The sequence below is a fragment of the Nelusetta ayraudi genome, unplaced genomic scaffold, assembly GCF_046127955.1.
Source record: "Nelusetta ayraudi isolate G7.1 ecotype Tasmania unplaced genomic scaffold, CSIRO-AGI_Nayr_v1 ptg000007l, whole genome shotgun sequence".
Lineage (NCBI taxonomy): Eukaryota > Metazoa > Chordata > Actinopteri > Tetraodontiformes > Monacanthidae > Nelusetta > Nelusetta ayraudi.
The window spans coordinates 2,208,932-2,231,411 of record NW_027466057.1 but is presented as its reverse complement, the minus strand read 5'-3'; the positions used below and the strand labels follow the sequence as shown (position 1 = coordinate 2,231,411).

The 22,480-nt window shown below is 44.9% G+C and overlaps 1 long non-coding RNA gene across 1 annotated transcript in view; it reads left to right on the top strand.

The window, feature by feature from the left end:
- LOC142883152 (uncharacterized) overlaps positions 1-22,480 on the top strand; it is a 51,843-nt gene that overhangs the window by 7,070 nt on the left and 22,293 nt on the right. The window contains exons 3-4 of the long non-coding RNA XR_012926000.1: positions 532-1,337; positions 3,670-3,783. This is a non-coding gene — a long non-coding RNA (uncharacterized LOC142883152). The remainder of the gene's footprint in view (positions 1-531; positions 1,338-3,669; positions 3,784-22,480) is intronic.

Below are 22,480 nucleotides of genomic sequence, written 5' to 3'. Positions count from 1 at the left end.
ACACACACACACACACACACACACACACACACATACACACACACACACACACACACACACACACTTTTCCGCTGTTCGAATCAGACATTTGACATCATGCATCATATTATATTCTGCTATTGTATTTGTAACATTACATTTATATGTTGGAATTATTACATTGAGTTGAATGTATAAATGTATTGAATGTTGCTATGCTCTATGTAGTACTTTGGTGTATATTTGATGATCATGATCAGTGTCTTGGGGGTGTTGAAAACCTTGTGACCAAAGACAGTCAGTGCGTTTACATGGCACTAGAGAAATTCGAATTATTGCCTTAGTCCGATTATGATCGGAGAACTCACGTGCATGTAAACACCTTGGTCTGTGTTACTCATTAAGTTTCATAAACAGTGACCTGGGGTGACCAGAGAGTGGTCAGCTGAAGGAACTGCCTTTGCGACCCTCATAAAGTTTGCGACCCATCCAGTCACTGGGATGGGAACTTGTGACCTGAGCTCGTCTTGCCGCAAAATTGCAAAAAAACAGGTCACACTGGAAGGGAGGATGGACCATTTGGCTCACGGCCAAACAAGGACTTGCTTCCTGATTCACAAACAATGACAGTAACACCCAGCAACTGAAGGGAGAAGAATGGACAGCCAATCAAAGGACGACACTTCAGAAGACATTCAAATTAGGAGTCAGATTGTTTGCCTTTGCATTTAAGGACTTTCTTGGGAGAAAGGAGTCAGTCTGACTCTGGCGACGGCCAGGACTCGACTCCAGAGATCTCTCCATCAGATCTCTGTAAAAAATGTCTTGTTCTTCTTTTCACTAAAACTTCATAAGATTTTCCTTGTCTTCTTTTCTTCATTAAACGAACACGCGGTTTGGTAGCAGGATATTAGATTAAGGGCTTGAATACGAATGGATTGTGAGTTTAAGGTGGCCTGACTCATCTCAAACATGAACAAGGACAGAAACATCAAACAATGTCATTTCCGTCTCACCGTCTCTCCCTGGGATCCTCAGGAGGAAAAAGGAAAGACATTGACCTGGAGGGAAAAAATGAACGAAGAAAAACTTAATATGTGACGCCGGCAGATAGCTATTTGCTGACGCTGATACATGCAGACGCCGACTTAGGCGGAGATGTGTCGTGATGCAGGAAGACAAACAACTGCATTTAAAAGCCTGTTGCAGAAATCCTGCTGCAGAGAGAAGACTGCGAGGAGGCACCAACTCCTCTCCCCCCGGTGCAATTCAGAAAATGAGACATCCGTCAAGATGGTGCACCCAACTCCATTTGTGGGTCACAGGCAGACCAATAATGGGGAGCGCATCGAAAACAAGTGAGTGCCAAGAGCCAGCGCATGTTTAAGTGCCGACTGGCACTCGTGGGCGCGTGTGTTGTTTGTGGACTGCTGCTAGAAGCGCTTGACAAAGGATACCGTGCAGCTTCCTGTTTTTGTGCCCTTGTTTGTTCTGTGATGGAGCGCGCGAAGGCTCACATCACATCATCTGCGTGGTGTCTGCTACTGCACAAACTCAAGGCTGTTCGCGGTTTCGATTGTGACAAAGCCAAGTCAGTGAGAAGACAGAGTGGCGCCTGCACAGTGCCGGTTCACAGGGTCCACAAGGCATAGCCGGATGTGAGTAGGTAGAGTAAACCCAAGAAACTGAAAAAAAGCTGTGAAACTATGACCTATACATTGCAGGATGGTTGAAGCCAAACTATGTCTCTTCCGTAGATGACATTTGTTGACAGACCACTGTGTTTAAGCTAGTTAAAGAGGAAAAACACACATGCCAAAAAAACTGAGGAAGAGAACAAGAGGAAACCACAAGAGAAGTAACTGCATAATAAGCATGAATAAGGGTAATTTTCTAGATGGAAAGACATGGTGCAATTCTATGCAGTTTGATGCAAACCGATAAAATAAGAGACTCCAATTATAACTGCCACCTCGGTTTATGCAGCTCACTAATCTCCAATCCTTAGTCGGGTAAACACTATAATTATTTGTGGAGTTCCGCATCTATTTTTCACGCATTTATGACCAATTTTAAATTGCATTTACCCACATCAACACAAATTAAAAACATTTTAGAAAATGTGTTGCCTCACAGCCTCCCTACAGCATTGGCTGTGGGTAGAATGTGTTGAAGAGGAAGTTGAGTCTGCTGACAGCAGTGAAAAAGTTAAAGTGGGAGAAGCACATGATGTTTCAACATTGTCACACTTGAGTAGGTGCTCTTTTTTAATTTCACAACCTACACACTTTTTTCACACAGACCAATAGAAGGGTGTCTGTATTGCCTCCCCTTGAACAAAAAGACCTTGTTGGTGACAAAAAAACCCACCAAGAATGTGGCTCTCTGCAGCAGCTCAAGGACAAATAACAGAACTGCACAACAGTGAAGTGAAGTGAAGTGAAGTGAAGTGAAGAATCCAAGGAAGTGACAAGTTTATTTAACTCCAACATTGTGTAATTAAAATAATAGCTGCAGTGGGTGGCTCATTGCTTCGGCCGTGGCTCAGCTCCACTTGTTGCTACGTAACTCAAAACTCACTCACTCATTGTGGTTGCCTGCATGCTGCATTGAAAAGGTCTTTGATAAACAAATCTTGATATGTCGTGTTTTCCTGACTGCTGCACTTGTGGTCAATGAGACAAACAGATATTTGCACTTTCAAACTGTAATAATAAGCTGTGGCTGTTTTTTTTTTTTTTTTGGGGGGGGGGGCGCATTATTACCCCACTGTCACACAGTTAGCCATTAACATGCGTCTCGAGCGTGCCATTTGTGATCGCATCACCCCCCTGCCGAACCTATGCAAATGCAACATGCGTCATTTCAGTTTTTAACGACTGGGGGCAGTAAAGCGCAAAACCACGGCGAGTTTTACATGACAGCGAATAAGAATCAACTTCCTGTTTGCGGACTATATCAAGTCACTCGTTGTTTTTTTTTGTTTTTTTTTTAGTGATGTAGCAGGGCGGCGAGCCAGTCTGAATGCACTTCAAATGCATAATTTTGTATCCATGGAGCATGCCATATTTATCAAATTGATCCCGGAGAAACATTGCGATGTGGAGAATATCTGAATGGGCTTTCCTTCGAAACAACCGCAAAGTCCTCAGATGCCTACGTAAAGTTGATAAGCTGATTGTAATGCCATCTATGTCACTTAAAGACAGGACTATTTCCCAGTGTCTTAGACCCATGTCAAAAGAATTGATTGAACTGAACAAGCTGGCCATGTTTGCTTCCATTGTATCTAGCTCTCAATGAAAGAATGGATGCGATTGTTTCCGATGCTCTCTAAACTCGGGAAAATAGGGCGGAAAATGTTTGCGCGAAAAACAGGGCAGAAAAAAATTTGCACGAAAAACAGAAATTATTACACTGAAAAAGAGATATTTTTTTATTTGCTAAGTGAATGCAATACGCTGCCGTAAACTACTGCGCAAAAAAAAAAACAAACAAAAAAAACTCTTAAAAGTGACAATTTTGTAATTGGGTAAAAGCTTTAAAGGGACACTGCAATCACAATGTTTAATATGTAAACAAATTAATTTAAATTTTTCTGTATTACTGCAACATCACTGTAATAATAAAATAGGAATATGCACTCATGATCTATTTTGCTTGATGATCTAATGAGCTTTGTCTTTTCAGGAGCAATTCTGAAATATTTTGGAGCTCCAGACATTGAGCCAGAGGTATCTTCCGAACATCCTGACCAGGACGCTCCAGGACCATCACTTTTCCTCTGAACCTCCTTCTGTCCAGGTGAACAATGTGTGTTATGAGGTGTTATGCTGATAAATGTGAGACATTATTTTAAGTCTTGGTTTGTTTTTATTGTTGCATTTGTTGATTTGCTGGATTTTCTTATTTAAGGTAAACTGTTTTTTTTATAAATACACAATCTGTTCCATTTATTGACATATAGAGAATTATTTTCCTTGTATTATAGTGTTTTTTTTTTTGTTTTTGTTTTTAAATCAGTTTAACTTGCCTGAGTGGCTCAATTTAAGATTTTTAATTTTACCTGTAGCCTGTTTTGCTCATGAAGTGTAATAGATTGTGGCATCTTAGTAGGCCATCTAAAGGGATAGGAATCTCTTCATCACAGTTTGACAAACTAGAGGTCCCCAAACAGCATCTTGCCTATAGGGCCCCCACGAAGCTAGAAAACGGCCATCGGAGAACATCCATCTCCAACCAACTGCCTTCCACTCCAGCAGCAAAAACAAACTGAAAACCACAAAAAACAAACTTTTTTCTTTATAATTTTAAATACATATCCGGTGTTAAGATGTTATCATATGAACCTCTCCTTAAACTGTGCGTCACAAGACGTGCGTCAAAATATAAGAAATTTTCTTCACCACCAGCAGATGTCAGCAAAAACCAAAAATGAACCCTGTGAGTGAGTCGTCTGCTGAGATCTCAACGCTCTCGTCATGGCAGATGGCACTTAAAAGGGGCTGTTTTTTGTATATATGCATATTTATAGGAAGGCTAAAAATATACAAAAGTGTAAATCAGATACAACCGTCAGAACCTGTTCTCACCGGCGAATAGCACATATTTAAATTTGGTATAAGGTAAAATTTAACAAAGCATCACTTCAGCCAGCACTGACTTTGCCTTGCACTGTCTAGCATTGCACTTGTGTGTGTATACACTTTTTATTTAATTTTTTTTAATGACAGTAGCTTTATGTTGTCATTCAGTGAGATTGACTTCTTACTTGAACCGGGTGCTGTAACGTGAGCAATTTCCCCTAGGGATCAAAGAAGTAGTCTGATTCTGATTCTGATAAGGATGATTCATATTCTGATTAATTGATTGGAGGTAAACCGTGCGGAGATTCGGTGTTTAGAAGGGATATCATGTCCCCAGCTTTCCTCCGGTTAGCTTGTGATTACTTGATTAAACATTTAATAAATGTCTCCGCACTCGAGGCCCAATATATAGATAGATAGAACATTACATTTTTTTTTAAAGCAGGACAAGCCACAACAGAGCAAAATTCTTAATGCCACATTGCTCTTAACTTTCCAATGATGTGTTTTTAATGCAATCAAAATGGCAGAATCATTGCTGTGATTTCACCCAAGCTGATTGCATACTACAGGGTCTGAGGGAAAAAAAGCAACCCCGGAGGGAGGGGAAACATTAGAGGGATGCATCAGTATGGCGTGTGCTTTGAGCAATTGGCCCAGATAATACAGTTGACTTTTGGTCAATATTACCAGGCAAACATTGTCGAGTAAAACACAGCTGTTCAAAATTGAAGGGAGTTTCTCACCTGAATCATTTTTTTTTCTTTAATAATTAAAGTTATTATTGAAGGATGGGGGACCAACGGGCCTGTTCCGGCTATCGAGGGCTCACAAAACCTAAACCTGGACTGGATTTGTAATGTGTGTAGGTTTAAGTCTGGATATTGAATTGTGTATTATTTCATAACAGATATTTGGTGCCGGCACAAAACCTGTCCAATCCCCTCAACATGAGGAGCAGGTGTGAGGACCTTGCAAGGTGTACGACACTCCATCCAGGCCTCCCATCAGCTTATCTCAATCCTTATATGAAACAGTTTTTTTTTCATACGTTGGTTTCGACCAGATTATGGATCCCCTACCATGAGAGGGGGCGGCATATTTAATTATAATGGGTGACATCTACACTGTATTCAGCCGTTTCCAAAAAAAAGAAAAAGAAAAAGATAGCGTCTATTTAAATTACATTGAAAAACAATTGCTTTTAAAATGTGACCAAAACCTTTGGCTGAATTTCTTTGGTTGTGCAAGAGGGCAGTTTCATACCAGCGCACTGAATGAATCAGTATTCCAGTCATGCTTACAATCAACAGCACGCAAGAATACGCTGACACCGTTTATTTTACATAGGGAAAAAGAGGGCTTCAAACAAAAATCTAATACGCTTATTTGGGCTTTAATGATATATGCCTGTTAGGACAGGAAGAAGATCTCTGGAGTGGCGGGATTTCTTTGATAGCGTTAGTCTTCTAAACGATTCAGCACTTTTGCAGACACAAATCACAACACGCAGCTCCCCGCTCATCCACCAAACCAACCTTGTACTGCAGCGCTTCAAAAGACCGGCTTAGCCCTCCGAGACCACACAGTCTCCCACCCTCCCAACCGTGGGAGCGCCTGACCCATATATGCAAATAAGGATGAGTCCATTTTCAGGTTGTACCAAGATTTTAGATTTATTTTATTTTATTTTTTACTTCTGGTGCCGTTTGCTTGTTCGGTTACGAAAAAAAACAAAACATTTATGCTTTGTCCAGTCCCAAGACGGTGCAAAATGAGGCTGTGTCAATTTATGTAAAATAAAAAAATACAAAGAAATGCCCCCACCCTAAACAAAACAAAACAAAACAAAAAACGTTGCACAACCTCTTCCATTCTTCCCTCTTGTCCCAAAAAAACATTTGTCTTCTTTCGCCCGAAGTGACTTTCTGTCCATTTCTGTCGGACTGCAGGCAGAATTAGGAGAGGAAACCGTGTTGGGTGTTTGTGGAGCAGACCCTGATGTTGTTTCTTCAAATAATCACAGGCTGAAATGAAGTTCCCAGTACAGTGGCGCGTCCCAAGTCTGGTTCCACTCCCTCATGTCTGGCTTTAAATGAAGTGGAGCTAGAGGCTGCTGGTGATTAGTTTGAATTTGTCCTCCACAGGGGGTTACTGGGCGAGAGATTGGACCTCTGATACACCAAGACCAAAGCAAAGAACTCATGTTTCCTTAAAAAGGTTGTGCCATTCAAATTATTTGAAGCACATATTTAAGGGCCCATATTATGTAAAATTCACTTTAGCAGTATTTTTCTAGCAGTGAACTCCCCAGGATTGAGAGAAATCCATCTGTTAGATGAGTGTTAAGCAGCCCTCTGTGATGTCACAAAGGACACTGTTCATGTTGACAGGTTACATCGAGTGCCAGGTATTGCAAGTTTTTCTGCAGCCACCTCATTGTTTGTTACTATTTAAAGGTAAAAGTTACAACAAACCATCACTGTTATGCCTTTTTCCCAGGAGGCCCTAAACAGAGGGCTAAATGTGCTGTTTTTTTTTTTTGTGGCGATCTATTGAGTATCCGTACTTTACTCTTGATAATTAGCTTGTCTTTCAGATCCAACGTTCAAAAACAATGTGTTAGTCTTCATCCAGTTGATGTGTGTACCTGCTGAAAAAAAATCTTTCAACCATATTAAAAGTTTGAGGGTCCAAAATCGCTGGTAAAAATGGAAATGTTTGCGAGGGCTTTTCATGGAAGTGCTCTTTAACCCCTCCTGAAAAGTATTCCATGAACTGTGAGTCTACGTTTCATGTTCTTCCCAGACGGTGGCTGGCAGTTACTGGTAGTTGCAGGTTAAAGCAGAATGCACAATATACTCCCGCGCCGAAGGTTTTCATCCCACAGTGCCGTGTGTCTCCATCACGGGCCGTCACTGTACGTCTCAAACAGCCTTCTGATCTGCTTGGAGGAAAGATTAATAGACTCATTAATAAAAATCACAGACACATTGTGTCTTGCTCATCAAAGGCCATCTATGGTTCCTGTTTAGGCTGCGGAAGAACTCCACAGTCAAAAACAGAGTCCCACTCACCATCTGTTTACACGCAGCCAACACGGAGAGTCAATCTGCAGAGATGCCACTCGTAATTAAAGATGCTGAGGCTGACCTTGTCAGTGCTATCAGTGTGCAGTGACCAGAGTTCCATCAATGGCCATGTGGTGATTAACCCCCAAGGAACCATGGATGTGGGCGGGACACTGGTGGGAGAGTCCTGGATGAAACTGTTCAATATGTGTCTTTTTATTTTCCCTGCAGCTGTATATCTATCTATCTGTCTATCTGTCTGTATATGTATATATATATGTATATATATATATATACATATATATATGTGTATATATCAGAGGAGATGTGCTCATTCTTAAGCATTGTATTGCCTTGAAGCGCCATTCGGTAGGCTATAGAGGCAAGGATAATATAGTGAAGATTAGACTTTAAATGAAGACTCCTCCTCTTATTATGTAAATACGACGAGTAGGACTAATATTTGAAAACTCTAACATATTTCGAATGGACCCAAAAAAGTAAGAAATGACAGATCACTGGTGTATCAGCAATATTCTTCTCTCCTGCCTCACCTCCCAGTTTAACCCAGTAAATGCCCCAGACCTCTAAACATGCCAACGTTTGCAAAACGTCCTGCCTTTCCCCCTTTCAAGAGACACAGGCGACATAGTCATAGTGCGGCAATTGCAGACGGCTCAGCCGCCGTCTCCCTCTCGGCCATTACAGGTCCAATCAATGCTACACAGTGGCCATTATAGCAAAATGGAGCTTTATTAATCACATACAAGACGAGAGCTCCTCATAGTGGCATGTGGCACCAAGTAGCCTTCCATTAAAATAATTAGATGCTCATTATTGCAAACATTCAGAGGGAGGTTAAGTAACGGCTTTAATCTATTCCTTTCTTTTTTTTTCCTTCTATTTTCTTTTGCAAGCTGCTCTTTGCTTGGCAACCAAGAGGAGGTCTCGTCTAGGGACAACGCAGACATGAGTTGCCATGGAGGTTGCAGCATGCTAAGAGCACACGTACACACATACACATGCAAAATGTTGGGTATGCAATGTTGAGATGAAGAAATGTTGTTCTGACAATGAAAATGATATTTTCAATCGGTTGTCTTGCCCATGCAAACGAGCAACTACTGACTACTTTTGAGGCGTTGCTGTGTTGTTAGCATAAGAATGAATGTGTTGGCTCAGAAAAGTTTGTCACACTTTGGGAACTTTGTCTTAACTTTTGAGCACAACTGTGCTAATTGTCAGTGTCAACCTCAGGACAGAAAAGTCGTGATCGCATTGCAACTGTCCTGGCAGCACCATGGGCCTTCGGCTTCCAGTCGGGTTTTTTTTTTGGATCCAGCTCGAAATGTTATTCTTAGCATTTAAGAGTTTCAATAACTTGGTGCCACCGTAATTGTCCGAGATCTCAAAGCCTCTCGCTGCAGTCGGGGGGCACTGGGGTCGACCGACCAATTGCTCTCTGAGATTCCCTCAGCCAGCCTCAAAAGCAGAGGCAATAGTGCCTTTCAGGGGCGGCCCCTTAATCTGTGGATCGGCCTACCGTGATGGTATTAACTTTCCTGGACCAGTTTCATCTCCTGGTCCAGCCTGATACCTATAGACTGCAAGCGTGTAGTTGCCTTTGCTTTGTCGGCATGTTTATCGCAGCGTATGTTGACAATGACCTCTCTTGATATATGCATACCTCGTACAGCACTTTTTTGGGGGGGCAAATTTACATGTGCTCCATGAACATTTGGACTGAAAACATACTCTCATGCTAATGCAAAGAAATCAAACACATTTAGCTTCATTTCGCTGCTTTGACTCGTATGGAATGGACAATGTGCTTTCTAGGTTTCTATGGATAGAAAACCTTGCGCGAGTTATCAAGACTTTGCTTGCTCAACCAAAGGTAACAGCAGCAACAAGAGCCCGTTGGCCTTCCTCATATTATGACTTTATTCCTGCAATATTACTTGTCATTTTTTTTTCATTTTGTCTTTCTCATAGTGTGACCTTTAGTAGCTACTCGGTCTTTAATTAACCCAGTGTTCTTCAACCTTTTTTCGAGCCACGGCACATTTTTTTCATTGCCAAAAAACATCCCATGGCGCAACACCAACCAAAGATATTGTAAAATGACACTTTTCAGCCTAATAATGACAATACAGTCTCTTGATTTATTTGCACTCACACCGTGTGAAACCTGGGCCTGTTCAGATGCACACAAAGCTGATATCCTGGGAGGAAAATAGGCTCACATTCCTTTTACAGCGCAGTCACTCAGCAGTGCAATGTTATTGTTTTTTAGACCACTTAAGTGAAATTGTATAATTTATCATGGCACACCTGTCATTATCTCACAGTACACTAGTGGTTGAATGACACTGAATTAACCAATCATCAGTCTCAATATTATTGACACCGAGTCAAACAGTTTCGAATCAGCCCGTCATCCGGAATGGCACTGTAGCTTTGCCAGTGTACATTTTTCCCCGCGTTGTTAATTGTCGTCAGACAGCAGACAAATGGCAGCGTTTTTCTACCTACAGGCATAGCGCTCGTGCACGGAGAGAACCCACAAGGTTACCTTTACACCGAAGAGTATCAGTGACAAAGTGTGTTTACCTGTCGACTCGCTGCTGCCGGATCTGATGCTCCTCTGTAATCTCTTCGGGCAGCTGCAGCGTCTCCGCGTTGTGTTGAAGTTCAAACTTGAGCTTTGCATCCATTTATGCAGACAATCCCTGACACCCCCCACACACCCCACCCCACCTCCCCTGACCCACCCATGCCACATCCTTAGTGTATCAGAGACGCTAAAGGACAAAAGTCTGACTTGTTCAGCCGTATTTATTTAACGCTCTATAGCAGGGGTGGGTAAACTACGGCCCGAGGGCCAAATGCGTCCCGTTAAGCTTTTTAATCTGGCTCGCCAAACTTGGAAATATTATAATTATTGTACGGCAGTAATAACATAGCTGTATTTCATCCATTTTTTGTCAGTGTTTTAATGGTCATTTCAATAAAGAGCTAAATACTGTAGGGCTTCAAAGACACAGATTTTGCAATTCTCATTAAAGCACGTTTTCTACATATCCCATGATATGTTTTCTCCTATGAGGTGGGTCACCAAAACACTCCATCCGCCTGCTAATGGTACAGCCCCCTGTTAAATTTAAGAACCCATCGTGACCCACCAATCAAAAAGTTTGCCCACCCCTGCTCTATCAGCCCTGACATCACACCAAAAAAACAAACAAACCCAAAACAAAAACCCTGCTGAGGCACCTCAAAAGAAAAATGGGGTTGCAAAAAAGGGTTGCGACTTTCTGCTCTACTGGTGGACTTTTGACCACAAAAAAACGGCGTAAGTTTGCAATGCTGTCGGGGTCGGAGCGGGGCGGGGCCGGCGGTGGGAGGGTAGAGGGGGGGCACAGTGGAGAGACGGCGGTGCGTTTGATCGACCCCCTTAGTCTTTCATCAGCCCGCGACGAGAACTTCTCCTCAGACCCCCTTCCCCACCCCCGATTAGAGGGCCGTGCAGAGAGATGTAAATTTAGACAAGATCATAGCGAGAGCTGCGAGGCTTAGCCGGCCCCAAAAAGTGAGACTGATGAATCAGGGTAAACAGAGCAGGGGGGGCAAGAGAGTCGGCAGGAGGCGGCGGTGGCCGCATTTCACGCTGCAGAAACACACTTCACCTCCGGAGGGCGACTAGCCCGAGCGGACACGCAACCGTCCCTGTGTAACCTAGCACGAGTTATGCTCCACTGCTGAGCTGAAACGAGTCCTTATCGCCTGTTGGCTCTTCATAGGAGGCTTGTGGCCGCACCTCTTTCTTCCGCAGTGGAGGGACGGGGCAATAAGAACGGTTGTGGCTCGTCTGTTTTGCAGAGAGTCAGCTGTAAGCTAGCTGCTTTTTGCGTTTATTTTGTACATCTGTCATTATCTCGCCGCTAACGCTAACTCTGCTAAATCCCCTCCTACCCCCCTGCTGTGCTTTCGCCATTAGCCAGAAAATGCACTTTCTGCATTTAGACCGCTTGTTGCTAGGGGCAATTTCAGACAAACAGTTTCTCACAGTTGCGACGAGGAAAAAGACACAGAACATCGAGGAAGCCGCCAGTGGCTCTGCTTTAATTACAGGAGAGAAACTGAACAGACAAAGATTTCGATCTTCCAGATCATCCAAGATTCAGTCCAAGAGCCTGGCTTAATCACGGGTTATTGCGCACTTTAATAGGACTATATGAAAAACTGTCTCACCTTTGGGTGTATTGTATTTTTTCACTAGCTGCTAGCCGTGGCACATAGCAAAAATTGTGTTTCCTGGAGTTCAGTGTCCCAGAGAAATGTTTCTCTTTGGCATTGTACGCAGATGGAAATAATGTGGTTTTAAGCACTTCTTTTTTTTTTTTTTTTTTTTTTAAACTACAAACCTGCTTAACTACTATGATCAGCAGCGAGAGAATTGCATGTTTTACAACAATGAAATAAGCCAAATCAGTGCATGATTTGACTTTTTAGTGGACGTTAATGAACAAAGTACAAAAAGAGCCGGCGAAACAGCTTGGCAGCCTGTGAGTACTTGCGCTATAATTATCTCCAGGTAATTTCCATCTACGTGTTCCATCCGTGAGCAGGCTTTACAAATGGGGCGAGATGAGAATGAACGTCGGTGTCACGAGTAGCAATTTCGACTTTGGAAATCACGTCGGGATCAGTTGCCTGCTGCTATTAAGAGCTTTGATTGGCTTAGAATGATCTCATCTCGGCAGTGAGCTGCTCTCGGTTTTTCGTGACGGACTGCGGATGTTTTTTGTTTTTCGTATGATTCGTGTTATCGAGGAATTCGCCAACGTCCAAATCCTTTCAGGATAATGAACTCAGTTTCAAGACAATTGCTACAAACGCGATCAGCGTTTAAAAGCCACTCCCCCAAAACTATCTGCACAGGCACACAGCAGGCAGGAGGGTATTTTTTTTTTCTTCCCCTCAGTGACGATTAACTGATCCAACTTGCCACTTCCTGGCAGCCAAACAAATAAATCTCGAGCTGCAGTGAGTCGTGCTCCTGGTGCCGTGATGGACAGCAACTGGATTTGCACAAGTTCAATTTTGTCCCTGGTATATTGCCGCTTTTTTTTATTTTTTACAAACATTCGCACCTAGAAGTACAAGTCCTGTCTGCCACTGTCGAAAAGCCGAGCGGCTCCACTGGAGCATGTGAGTGCTAACTCCCCCTTTTTCTCATTCATTTTCCCCACCGTGCAATTTCCATGAGGTGACCCTCGGAGCTAAAGCACAATCCTGGGATTTTTTTTTTCTTCCCCCCTCGACGTTTTCAAGTTTTTAATCTACCACGCCGAGTGGGATTATATAATTTTCCACTTTTATGGAATTAGAGGCCTCGGATCGCGTCAGATCACAAAGTCACATCCTGAAGGATACAGAGATAAGATAAAGGTGGCTAATGCTCTTTTCCTGGATGCAATTTGAAAACAACATCAGCGAATAAAAAAAAAAAAAACACGCTCTCATGTAAGATGCAGTGAAGTGGTCGCCCACCTTCCCCCTCACACGAGCCGCGGCTTAATTGACAGATTCGGGTTTAAATTCCGCCGCTTGAAGTGCAGAAAGATGTGACTTGAAGAAACAAGCAAACAAACAGGATTATCTTCAGCCACAGTTAATCCCATTTTATTGCACATGCCTCTGTTCTCTGCATGCGTGCGTGCGTGCGTGCGTGCGTGCGTGTCTGCGTGCGCACATGTGCGTGCGTGCGTGCGTTTGAACATGTGCAGATGCTGTTTCCATGTTCGGCTTCGCAGGCGTTGTGCTGATGGAGGAATTCACAAAGCTACCGCCGTTTTTAGAACGAATAAATTATTGCCTTGGCAAGCTATGTCTGTCTTCTCTGTGTGTGTGTGTGTGTGTGTCTCTCTCTCTCTGTGTGCATGTGTGTGTCTGCGTGTGTGTGTGTGTGTGTGTGTGTGTGTGTGTTAGTATGAAACACTGCTGCACTGTAAATCAGCTCCCTGTGGTATCACCACCTCCTAGCTACTCTCACATGTACCCTCATTTTCAGCCGGGTGCACAGGCAGAAGTAAAGAGGAACACAGTGCGTGTGTGCATATCTCTGCACTTGCACACTAAATGCGTGTGTGCGTGTGTGCATGTGTGTGGTAGTGGGGGTTACAGGAGGAGGAGATAATGTGTCTGATGAAGAGAAATGTGTAGGTGAGTGACTGTATCGCGGCCTGTTGTTATACTTCCTAATTGGCTAGATGCTTCTCGGCCATTAGACTGCGTATTTTCATTGACCGAAGGGGCAATTAGCTTATCAGGCAAGAGTGCGCGCGTGCACGTACCGGTGTCCTGCGCACGCGCATACGCACGCGCGAGCGATGGAGAGTGGATGCACACACATACGCACAATAGAGACACCTGACAGTTTGATCAATGGACGTCTCACTGACCATAATGACTCGCGCCCCTCCCCGCTGCCCCCAACCCCCCCACCCCCCCACCCCCCACAACTCCTCTTTCAAAGCGGCACAGCTTGAGTCCGACTACAATAACCCTCTATCACAATCTCCAGCACACACACACACAGGCGCAAAACACACACGCGTGCTGAATGAACGACACCTCAATCATCATCATGGGCACCTTTTAAAAAAACAATAAGGCGAGGAGGAGAGAGGAAACGGCACATCCCCTAGTTACCATCTATTGTTACCATCTATCTATTGTTGCCGGTTCGCATCTATTGCACATAAATACACACGCACGCACTGTGTGTGAAGTTTCTTTAAAGAGAAATGGGTTTCATGGACCCAGAAGAGCACTTAGAAGCTCAAATCTCAGCTCTCCTCTCTTCTTTTCTCTTCTTTTCTCTTCTCTTCTCTCCTCTCCTCTCCTCTCCTCCCCTCCGCTCACATAACTCAACAGATTCATGGATTGGTTGTGCTCCACTCGTTCCCTTACGACTTTAAGTGATCTATCGATCAGGTGGATCTCCACCGGTGGACCCCCCGCCCCCCCCTCCCCCTCCGACTGCTGAGTTTGGACGGTGGGGAGGGGCATCCTTGGAGATTGGAGCAGCGAGACTGTCTAACATCGATTAAAATGAGTCATCGACACTCCTTAGGTTCACATTTATTTTTCTGTGGAGTGTAAATGTGTGTGTGTTTATAGTCCTCGGGTAGGGGGAGTTTTTTTTTTTTTATTGATTCTAAGATATATCTCTTTTTGCACTTGTATAATTTTTCATTTGAGTCCAAACTGAAGAAATTATCTTACTGTAGCAGCCCAGCGTTATTATCTGTTTAAATATTGGCTTTTGCTTCCAAAAAAAAAAAAAAAATATATATATATATATATATATATATGTCAGGACATATTTGATGCTTTTTGCCCTGGAATGGTTTCCTGTCTTTTGGTAGATTGGAGGGGCAGATCAATATCATGTCTTGAGTGTCGAGAGCTTAAGCTATAGGAGGTGATTAGCCCAAAGACGAGCGCTAGAGTGAAACTTGCCCTGCGAGCATCTCTGCAGCTCACCGATCAACACGTTGTTTCTTTTTTTTTAAATTAAATTACATCCCCTCTAAACATATGGAACCACAGTAGGTGGATTTGTCTCTTTTTTTTCTTCATTTCTTTGTTAGCTCAGCGCCTTGCCATGCTGGCTGCTAATTTTTTTTTTGCCTTGGAGTCATCCGTTGCTAATCTATCAGGGTAACTGTGTTTCTGCTTAAAAAAAAATTGATGCCTATGGTGGCAATTTCCTGTTTCCTCACTCTGGGTTTTGCATACCAGCATATAAATGTCTTGGGTTTTGAGCCAGCACATGACTCTGTCTGTTTATGTGGAGTTAGCATGTTTTTGCAGTTGCACTTCCGTCAAAAAATGCCTGGAGGAGCTTCCTCCTACATGATTAAAAAAAAAAGAAAATGCAGATGAGCTAGAAAAGCCACAAAGTAAGAAAGATGGGTAACACATAGAATAGTTGCACAGTCAAGCAGGATAGTTCTGCTGCTTGACTGTTGGGGTCGATACCCTTCAACCTGCAACATTGGAAATGTCAAAGCTTACCAAAACTAAATCCTGATTGTGTCTTTGCTCCCCCTGGTGGCTGATTGCATTTTTGGTTCTAAACCTATTCTTCAAAAATAAGTCCAACTCCGTGTATACGATGCACCTTTTTTTTTTTTTTTTAAACGGCCTTTTTAGCCACGGTAGCTTGTGAAATATGTTGATCGTTTTGCAGTCAACCTTTATTTTATTTAAAGATCCCATATTATGCAAAAAAATAATAATCGTGTTTTCTAAAAATATAAGGGCCTGTCTGTGAACGCCCCAAGAAATTAGAATTTACCTTATCTTTTTAGAAAGTGCCTACGGAAACACACAGTTTTGGCAATGGGCCCTTAGTGATGTCACAACCAACATCGACACCTCACAATAAAACCTTATTTGGGTACCCTATAGCCTGGTGTTGGTTCTACCTCCTCCAAGGCCACCTTGCCTTCATCCCCTTCTGACATGTAAAAAATCTAATAGAGAATTTCATCCGGAAGCAAAAACCAAGATTTTGACTCCGGCTGTAAACACAAGGCTAAATGTGCTGTAGCTCTATACAGAGTCCAGATAATGACTGGGTGACGAGGCCGCTCCACTCCTGTCTGGGATGAAAAGAGCAAACAAATAGATGAGAAAAACATAGAAACGGATCTGTGTTCGTACCAGCCGTTCACAGTTCACGATCCGAGCCGCTTGGTCACCGCTCCACTTGAAAGCTGAGCAGCCTGTTTGTTGTCGTTGTCATTTTTTCCCCCCTTTATTTCAATTACACACGTAGATTGACAAGCAGCGAGCTGGCGCCACCGTTTTTGCTGAAGACGTGACGCGTGGCTGTCAGGCCAGCTGACGGCAAAAGAAAAGAGGCGTTGACGGGTGTCTGGCGGCAATTAGCCAAGAAAAAAAGGGCGAAAGAAAAAGAATGACTCCAAAGTGTTTTGTTGAGTCGCTCTGAAAAAAGAAGAAGAGAAAAAGTCGCAGTTGATTTTGGTGGGAGGTTGTTGACTGCCCCCTATTGTCCAAATTGGACGCTCAACGCTCCCCCATCCCCCATGTAATTTAAGTTTGAAGGCCACCCTGTTATGGAGTGCAACGTCGAGCCTTTTCGGTGTCGCCACGAAACCAATCAAGTGAGCTGAAACCCAATTCTCTCAGTTTTGGGCTCGACTTCCGTGTCTTGAATTTGTATTGGCTCGGCTTGGCTCGGCTTGGCTCGGCTTGGCTCAATTTGGCTCGGCTCGGGTGGCGCATTTGGTTCAAAGCTTTATTTGGCCGTCAAGTGCAGTCGCGTGAATTGGAAGGTGTTCACGCGAGACGGTAATGTGTTTTCTGATAATGTGCAAATTGTGTGTTACCGCTCCCACACCGCCACCGCCGCCTCCACCACCACCACCTCCCAAAACCCCATTTACCCCTTTTTTTAATTAACCTGCGGGAGGAAGCGCCGTGTAAAGTGAAGAAAATCACAGAAAAAGGGTTGAATGAAGGAGTGTCATCGCGAGCTGAGTGTGGAAATGCTCACGCAGTGTTTTGATAAAAAAATATATATGTGTATATATATATATATATATATATATATATATATATGTGTGTGTGTGTGTCTTTATATATATGTATGTATGTATGTATGTATGTACGTATGTTTGTATGCATTTCCCCCCCTGGCCTGCGGGGACTCGCTACTGTTGGCATCGATTTCTTCCGAGGAAGTCAGCCGCTGTAAGTGGAAGCCTTCCATCGGATTTATTCCCCCCCCCTCCCCCCCGCCTCCCCCACCTACCTCCCCAACGCCCCTCATCCCGCTATACCCCCCCCCCCCCCCACCTCTCATCTCTTGTTGTGTTATTCTTTCCTCCTCTCTTTCTTTCCTCTCTTTAATCTCCCTCCTCCTGTTTCTTCTGTCATGTCACCCTCACATCTCTTTTCGCGCCGCCTCTTCCTCCGGCCCACTTTCTGCGCCGCTGCCTGCTCGCCGTCTGTCCGTCCTCCCTCCTTCCCTCCCTTCTTTTCCACGTCTTTCCTGTCTCGCGGCGGTGACGGCGGTGGCGGCGGCGGAGACGAGCAGCTCGGTGAATTTGCTCTGCGACGCAGAGTTTTGCCCCGGTGGAAACGTGAGCGCCCACCAAACCCCCCCCCCACCCCCCCCCCCCACCCTCCTTCCCCGACACTTCCTCCTCTGCTTCCTCTTCCTCCTCCTCATCTGCAGGTCGGCAGCCTGCGGTCGGATAATTGAGAGTTCTATGGATCGCATGGGGAGCATCGATTCCCTCCACTGCTCCATTCTCTTCCTGCATTCAGCTGCACCCCCTCCCCCCTCCCTCACCTGTTTTCATCTTCTGCTACCCCCCGACTCCTCCGTCACTCCCCCACCCTCCACCCAAAAGTGCGGCTGCAGTGAACGTCCCCAAAAATGACAAGTCGTTGAGGGATCGGTGGGCTTTCCACTTGGATTCACCCCCCTTTTTTCTTCTTCTTCTTTTTTTTTTTAACTTCGCAAACCTCCACCTTTTTAATGATGGAAAAAAAAACACACTCTTTTTTTTGTGGCAATTAAAGCGCAGACAGAGCAGATAGGAGCCTTTTTTTTTTAATTGTGGTCTCTAACAAAAAGAGCTGCTGTTGTTGTGCTGCTGTTGAACCAAAGTGAGAACTGAGCGGCCACGGCAGCAAAGGCTGAAAAGATAAACAGCAGATCCTCCTTGAGAGAAACACAAACTCTCAGAAAATGGAATGCGTGGAGAAGGTCCTAATGTATGATGTGGGCTAACTATTTCTGCTGACACGCCTGACGGTGCAGAATGATAAATAGAAAGAAGTCTCGGATGCTCGAGCCGGGCTTCTATTTTCCCTTTATTTTAAGAAAGAATTTTCACCCTGGCAAGGACGGCTCGTCTGCACATTGATCTGCCTCTCGCGACGTCTGCCTCTCTACCCTTGTATGAGTTCCCAAGCTCGGCCTTGACTAGCTTGCACGTGCTTTTGTTGTCTCGAGCTAGCGGCGAGCGCAAACAGCCTCGGCGTTGGCTCGATTCTTTCCGCCGGTCTCGGAACATTACGCTCCATCATGGCTTCAACCTTCAGGCGGTCGGGGAGCTATTAGCACGGCCGCTGCTGGGGCGCGTGCTCCAGTGTTGGAGGATGCAAAAAACACAAAATAAATATACTAAATATACACGCATATTATCAGTGGCGGGGCAAACTTTCAAGGGCCAAAATGAGTTCTAAAACTTGGCATAGGGGCGGAGCAGGAGCAGATGGATGGAGTGTTTTGGTGACCCACCTCATAGGCGAAAAAAATATATATCATGGGATATGCAGAAGAGATGTGCTTTAATGTCAATTGAAAATGAACGACAATCTGTCTTTGAAGACCCACAGTATTTCTTTATCTTTATCGAAATGACACTGAACACTGAAAAAAATATACGCATATATAAAATCTATCGCCTTTGAGCAAAGTTTATGTGAAAAACAAAAAGTCCAAGTTTGGTCATCGGATGTGTCACACCCACTGGATGATGTCAGAGGCTCATTGTCAGCCAGACTGAAGAGATTGGGGAGGGGGGGGGGGGGGGAGAGAGAGAGAGAAGAAGAAATGCTTTTCTTTGGTCTGTGAGCGTTTTGACATTGTGGAGATAAAGGCTTCTCATTCACAGACGGACAGGGGCCATAGAACACGGCAACGATTATGGATATTGTGTCAGAGCGGCGGCTGAGTGGTTGTCACGGGGCTCGCAGTGGCAGCGGAAACATGTCCCTCGTTTACGGAGCCCGTTATTATTCAACTAGAACGGTGTCGAGCGTTGAAATACGAAGCAGGAAGTGCATTTTCTTTGTTAAAGAACAAAACTAAACGAATGGAATTTTTCTTCCCGCTGTTCCCCAGTAAACCGAAGTTCACCTTGGTTTGTGTTTTCCTTTTTGCTCTCGTACAGTAGGAAAAAAACAACGAGAAAACAGTCGATGGCAGGAGGTTCGAACTCTCACTTTACAGCTGTTTGAACACAACCTGGGAGGAATTATGCTGCTGTTCCTGGAGCAGTCCAGCGTGTATACACTAAGCTGTAAAAAACCCTTTAAGGTTATCACTGTTAATGTCTCACCCACTGCTTTTTTTCTTTCAATTAGATGAACAATGACACAGCAACATCAAGTGGTTACATTTTAGATTGCAGCGCTCTTTCACTCAACTTCCCTCTCCCAAGTTTGCCAGTGAGCTACAGTGGTCTACGCACACAAACCTGGATAGCTCGTCCACCTAAGGGTAGGAAAACCAAATTACTTTTATTGTACTGCAAGTATACACTTTTATTAATGTACTTATGGGCAGAATGTTAAGCTTTTATCAATATAAAACCATAAATCACGCCAAATATTACACCCTTTAAACACAGCCAAAAAACAAAGCTCTGTATCCCACACTCGGGGTGCCAGCGACTCCCGCTGTCAAAACTCTTTGTTTCTGCGTCCTGCTGCAAGTTAAAGGTCAAACATGCTGCAGGTGCTCCGGCTGCGCACATCGCATTCCCCACTCTGCTTATCGTCGGCGGGATTTAAAAAGTAGGTCGCTTAACCCAACCCCCCTTTATGTTTTCCTCTCTCTCTCCCGGGTGTGACGCCGTCTTATCTCTCACTCTCCGTACACCTGACCTGCGCGTCGCGAGTCACCCCCTGCCGCGTGGCGGCTTTGTCGGCGCCGCAGCTGGACGTGTTGCGGGAAGCCGGCGCCGCCTTTCCAACCGTCTGTCCCGACTTGAAACAGGATGTGGCTGAAGGCTTCCGCCGCTTCCATCTCGCGGCCGGAAACGCGAAGACACTCCCTTTGAAAAGCGGTCAGAGTTTGAATCCCCCTTCAACCCCCCATTGCGCCTTCAGAGGGCGTGCGGCTGACAGAGGGAATTTACGGGATTGAACAATGGCAATTAGCACGAGGCGGTGGCAGTGGAGGCAGTGGAGGCAGTGGCGGCAGTGGCGGCGGCAGGAAGCGGAGTGGCCCGAAGAGGGAACGTCGAAGGAAAAGATGAGAGGCCCTCTGCTTCCTCATCAGTAAATCCTTGCTGATGGGCACAGAGGATCTTCTCTCCTAAGCTTTCTCTACCCCCCTACTGTCTTCATCTCTGTTTTAATGAGCGCGCGCGTACACACACACACACACACACACACACTTGCATACATCCCTCTTCTCTGTGTTTGTGCCTTTTCTTTTCCTTTTCTGACACACACACACACGCGCGCACACCCTAAAGAGGCGCGATTGCCTCATTCTATCATCATTGGCCTTATTTGGAGCGAAGCATGTGAAGGGGCGACGACTGCGGAGAAAAAGCTCAAGTCGGTGCGAGGAGGAGGGCGTCTGCTTCCTATCAAGCGGGATTACATTACACTGGAAACCACCTCCTCTGTTTGGTGTTAATCTAATGGCCCATTACCCCACCTGTCACCCTGGGAAAATATGGAGGGGCGGGCTCGGGTGGGGGTGGCGGAGGAGGGGGCTCCAACCTGACGCCCATCGCCCACGCTTGAGTGGGGATGAGCGACTTCCTGTCAGAGGTGCGTGTGTGTGTGTGTGTGTGTGTGTGTGTGTGTGTGTGTGTGTGTGTGCAGATACACCTGCGCGTTCCTACGCGGGGATGCATTGTTGCGTTGTTGTGTTTGCTCACGGGAAGCGGAGGGGACGGAAGGGGAGGGTTTCCAGCCTTTTGTGAGCAAAACTATCATACAGTGGCACTTTAAAAAGCCGCCTGATGCACACACACACATGCGCGCACATACCCGTGGGCATACAAACGCATTCCCACGCTCACACAGTGTTTGTGATCTGGCATGTGATCTGTGAGAACAAACCCCAGAGTGGACACAGCCTCGGCGCTGATAGCTTTTGTTTGTCAGCCGCCAGAGCCGATTGTTTACCGCAGGAACGTGAAGGCTTTTGTGTGTGTGTGTGTGTGTGTGTGTGTGTGTGTGTGTGTGTGTGTGTGTGTGTGTGTGTGTGTGTGTGTGTGTGTGTGTGTGTGTGTGTGTGATTGAGAGAGAGAGAGAGAGTGAGAGAGAAAGAGCCACATGCAAGTGTGTTTGTGCGCACATCTGGGTGCACGTGCACACGCGAGCCTATTGTGGACCAAAGGCTTTGGGTTGCCTGGCAACCAAAAGAGAGAAAGTTGTTCCGACGGGGAGATAGAAAAAAAAAATTAAAATGAATTTTAAAAAAAAAAGAAGAATTTCACATATTTTCTGTTGTCAACACCCAAAATAACTAAACCTGTGCAAACACACCAACCTTGATGTTAACTCAAATACCCGCACGCACACACACACATACCCGCACGAAGCAAAGCCACTTAGTGCTGCTATGAAAACTGGGATTAACTGTATGGTGACCTTTGTTTTGATCATCTGTATAATGTGCACATCCTCGGCAGCAGGGTCCAAAATAACCAAAGCTGTGCAAACACTGAGGCACACGCTCCGAGCACACACGCACGCACGCACGCGCACAGCACGCACACCTTAGCAAAGTACGCAAACTTGCAGCGCTGCATTGTGTCAAATGGCCAGTGTGGCCGTTTATTTCCCTCGTCTTCAATGCTGAAAGTTAAAGTGCCCTCGGCGTCTCACGTTTTATATCCATTTCACAAGCAACACAACACACGCACACGCAAACACACAAACACGACACGCGTGCCTGCAGCCGCCCCGTGCAATCTCCCCGCCCTCTACCGCACCGCCACCTCTTCATCCTCTGACGTCCCATTGAGAAAATAAATGCAATCC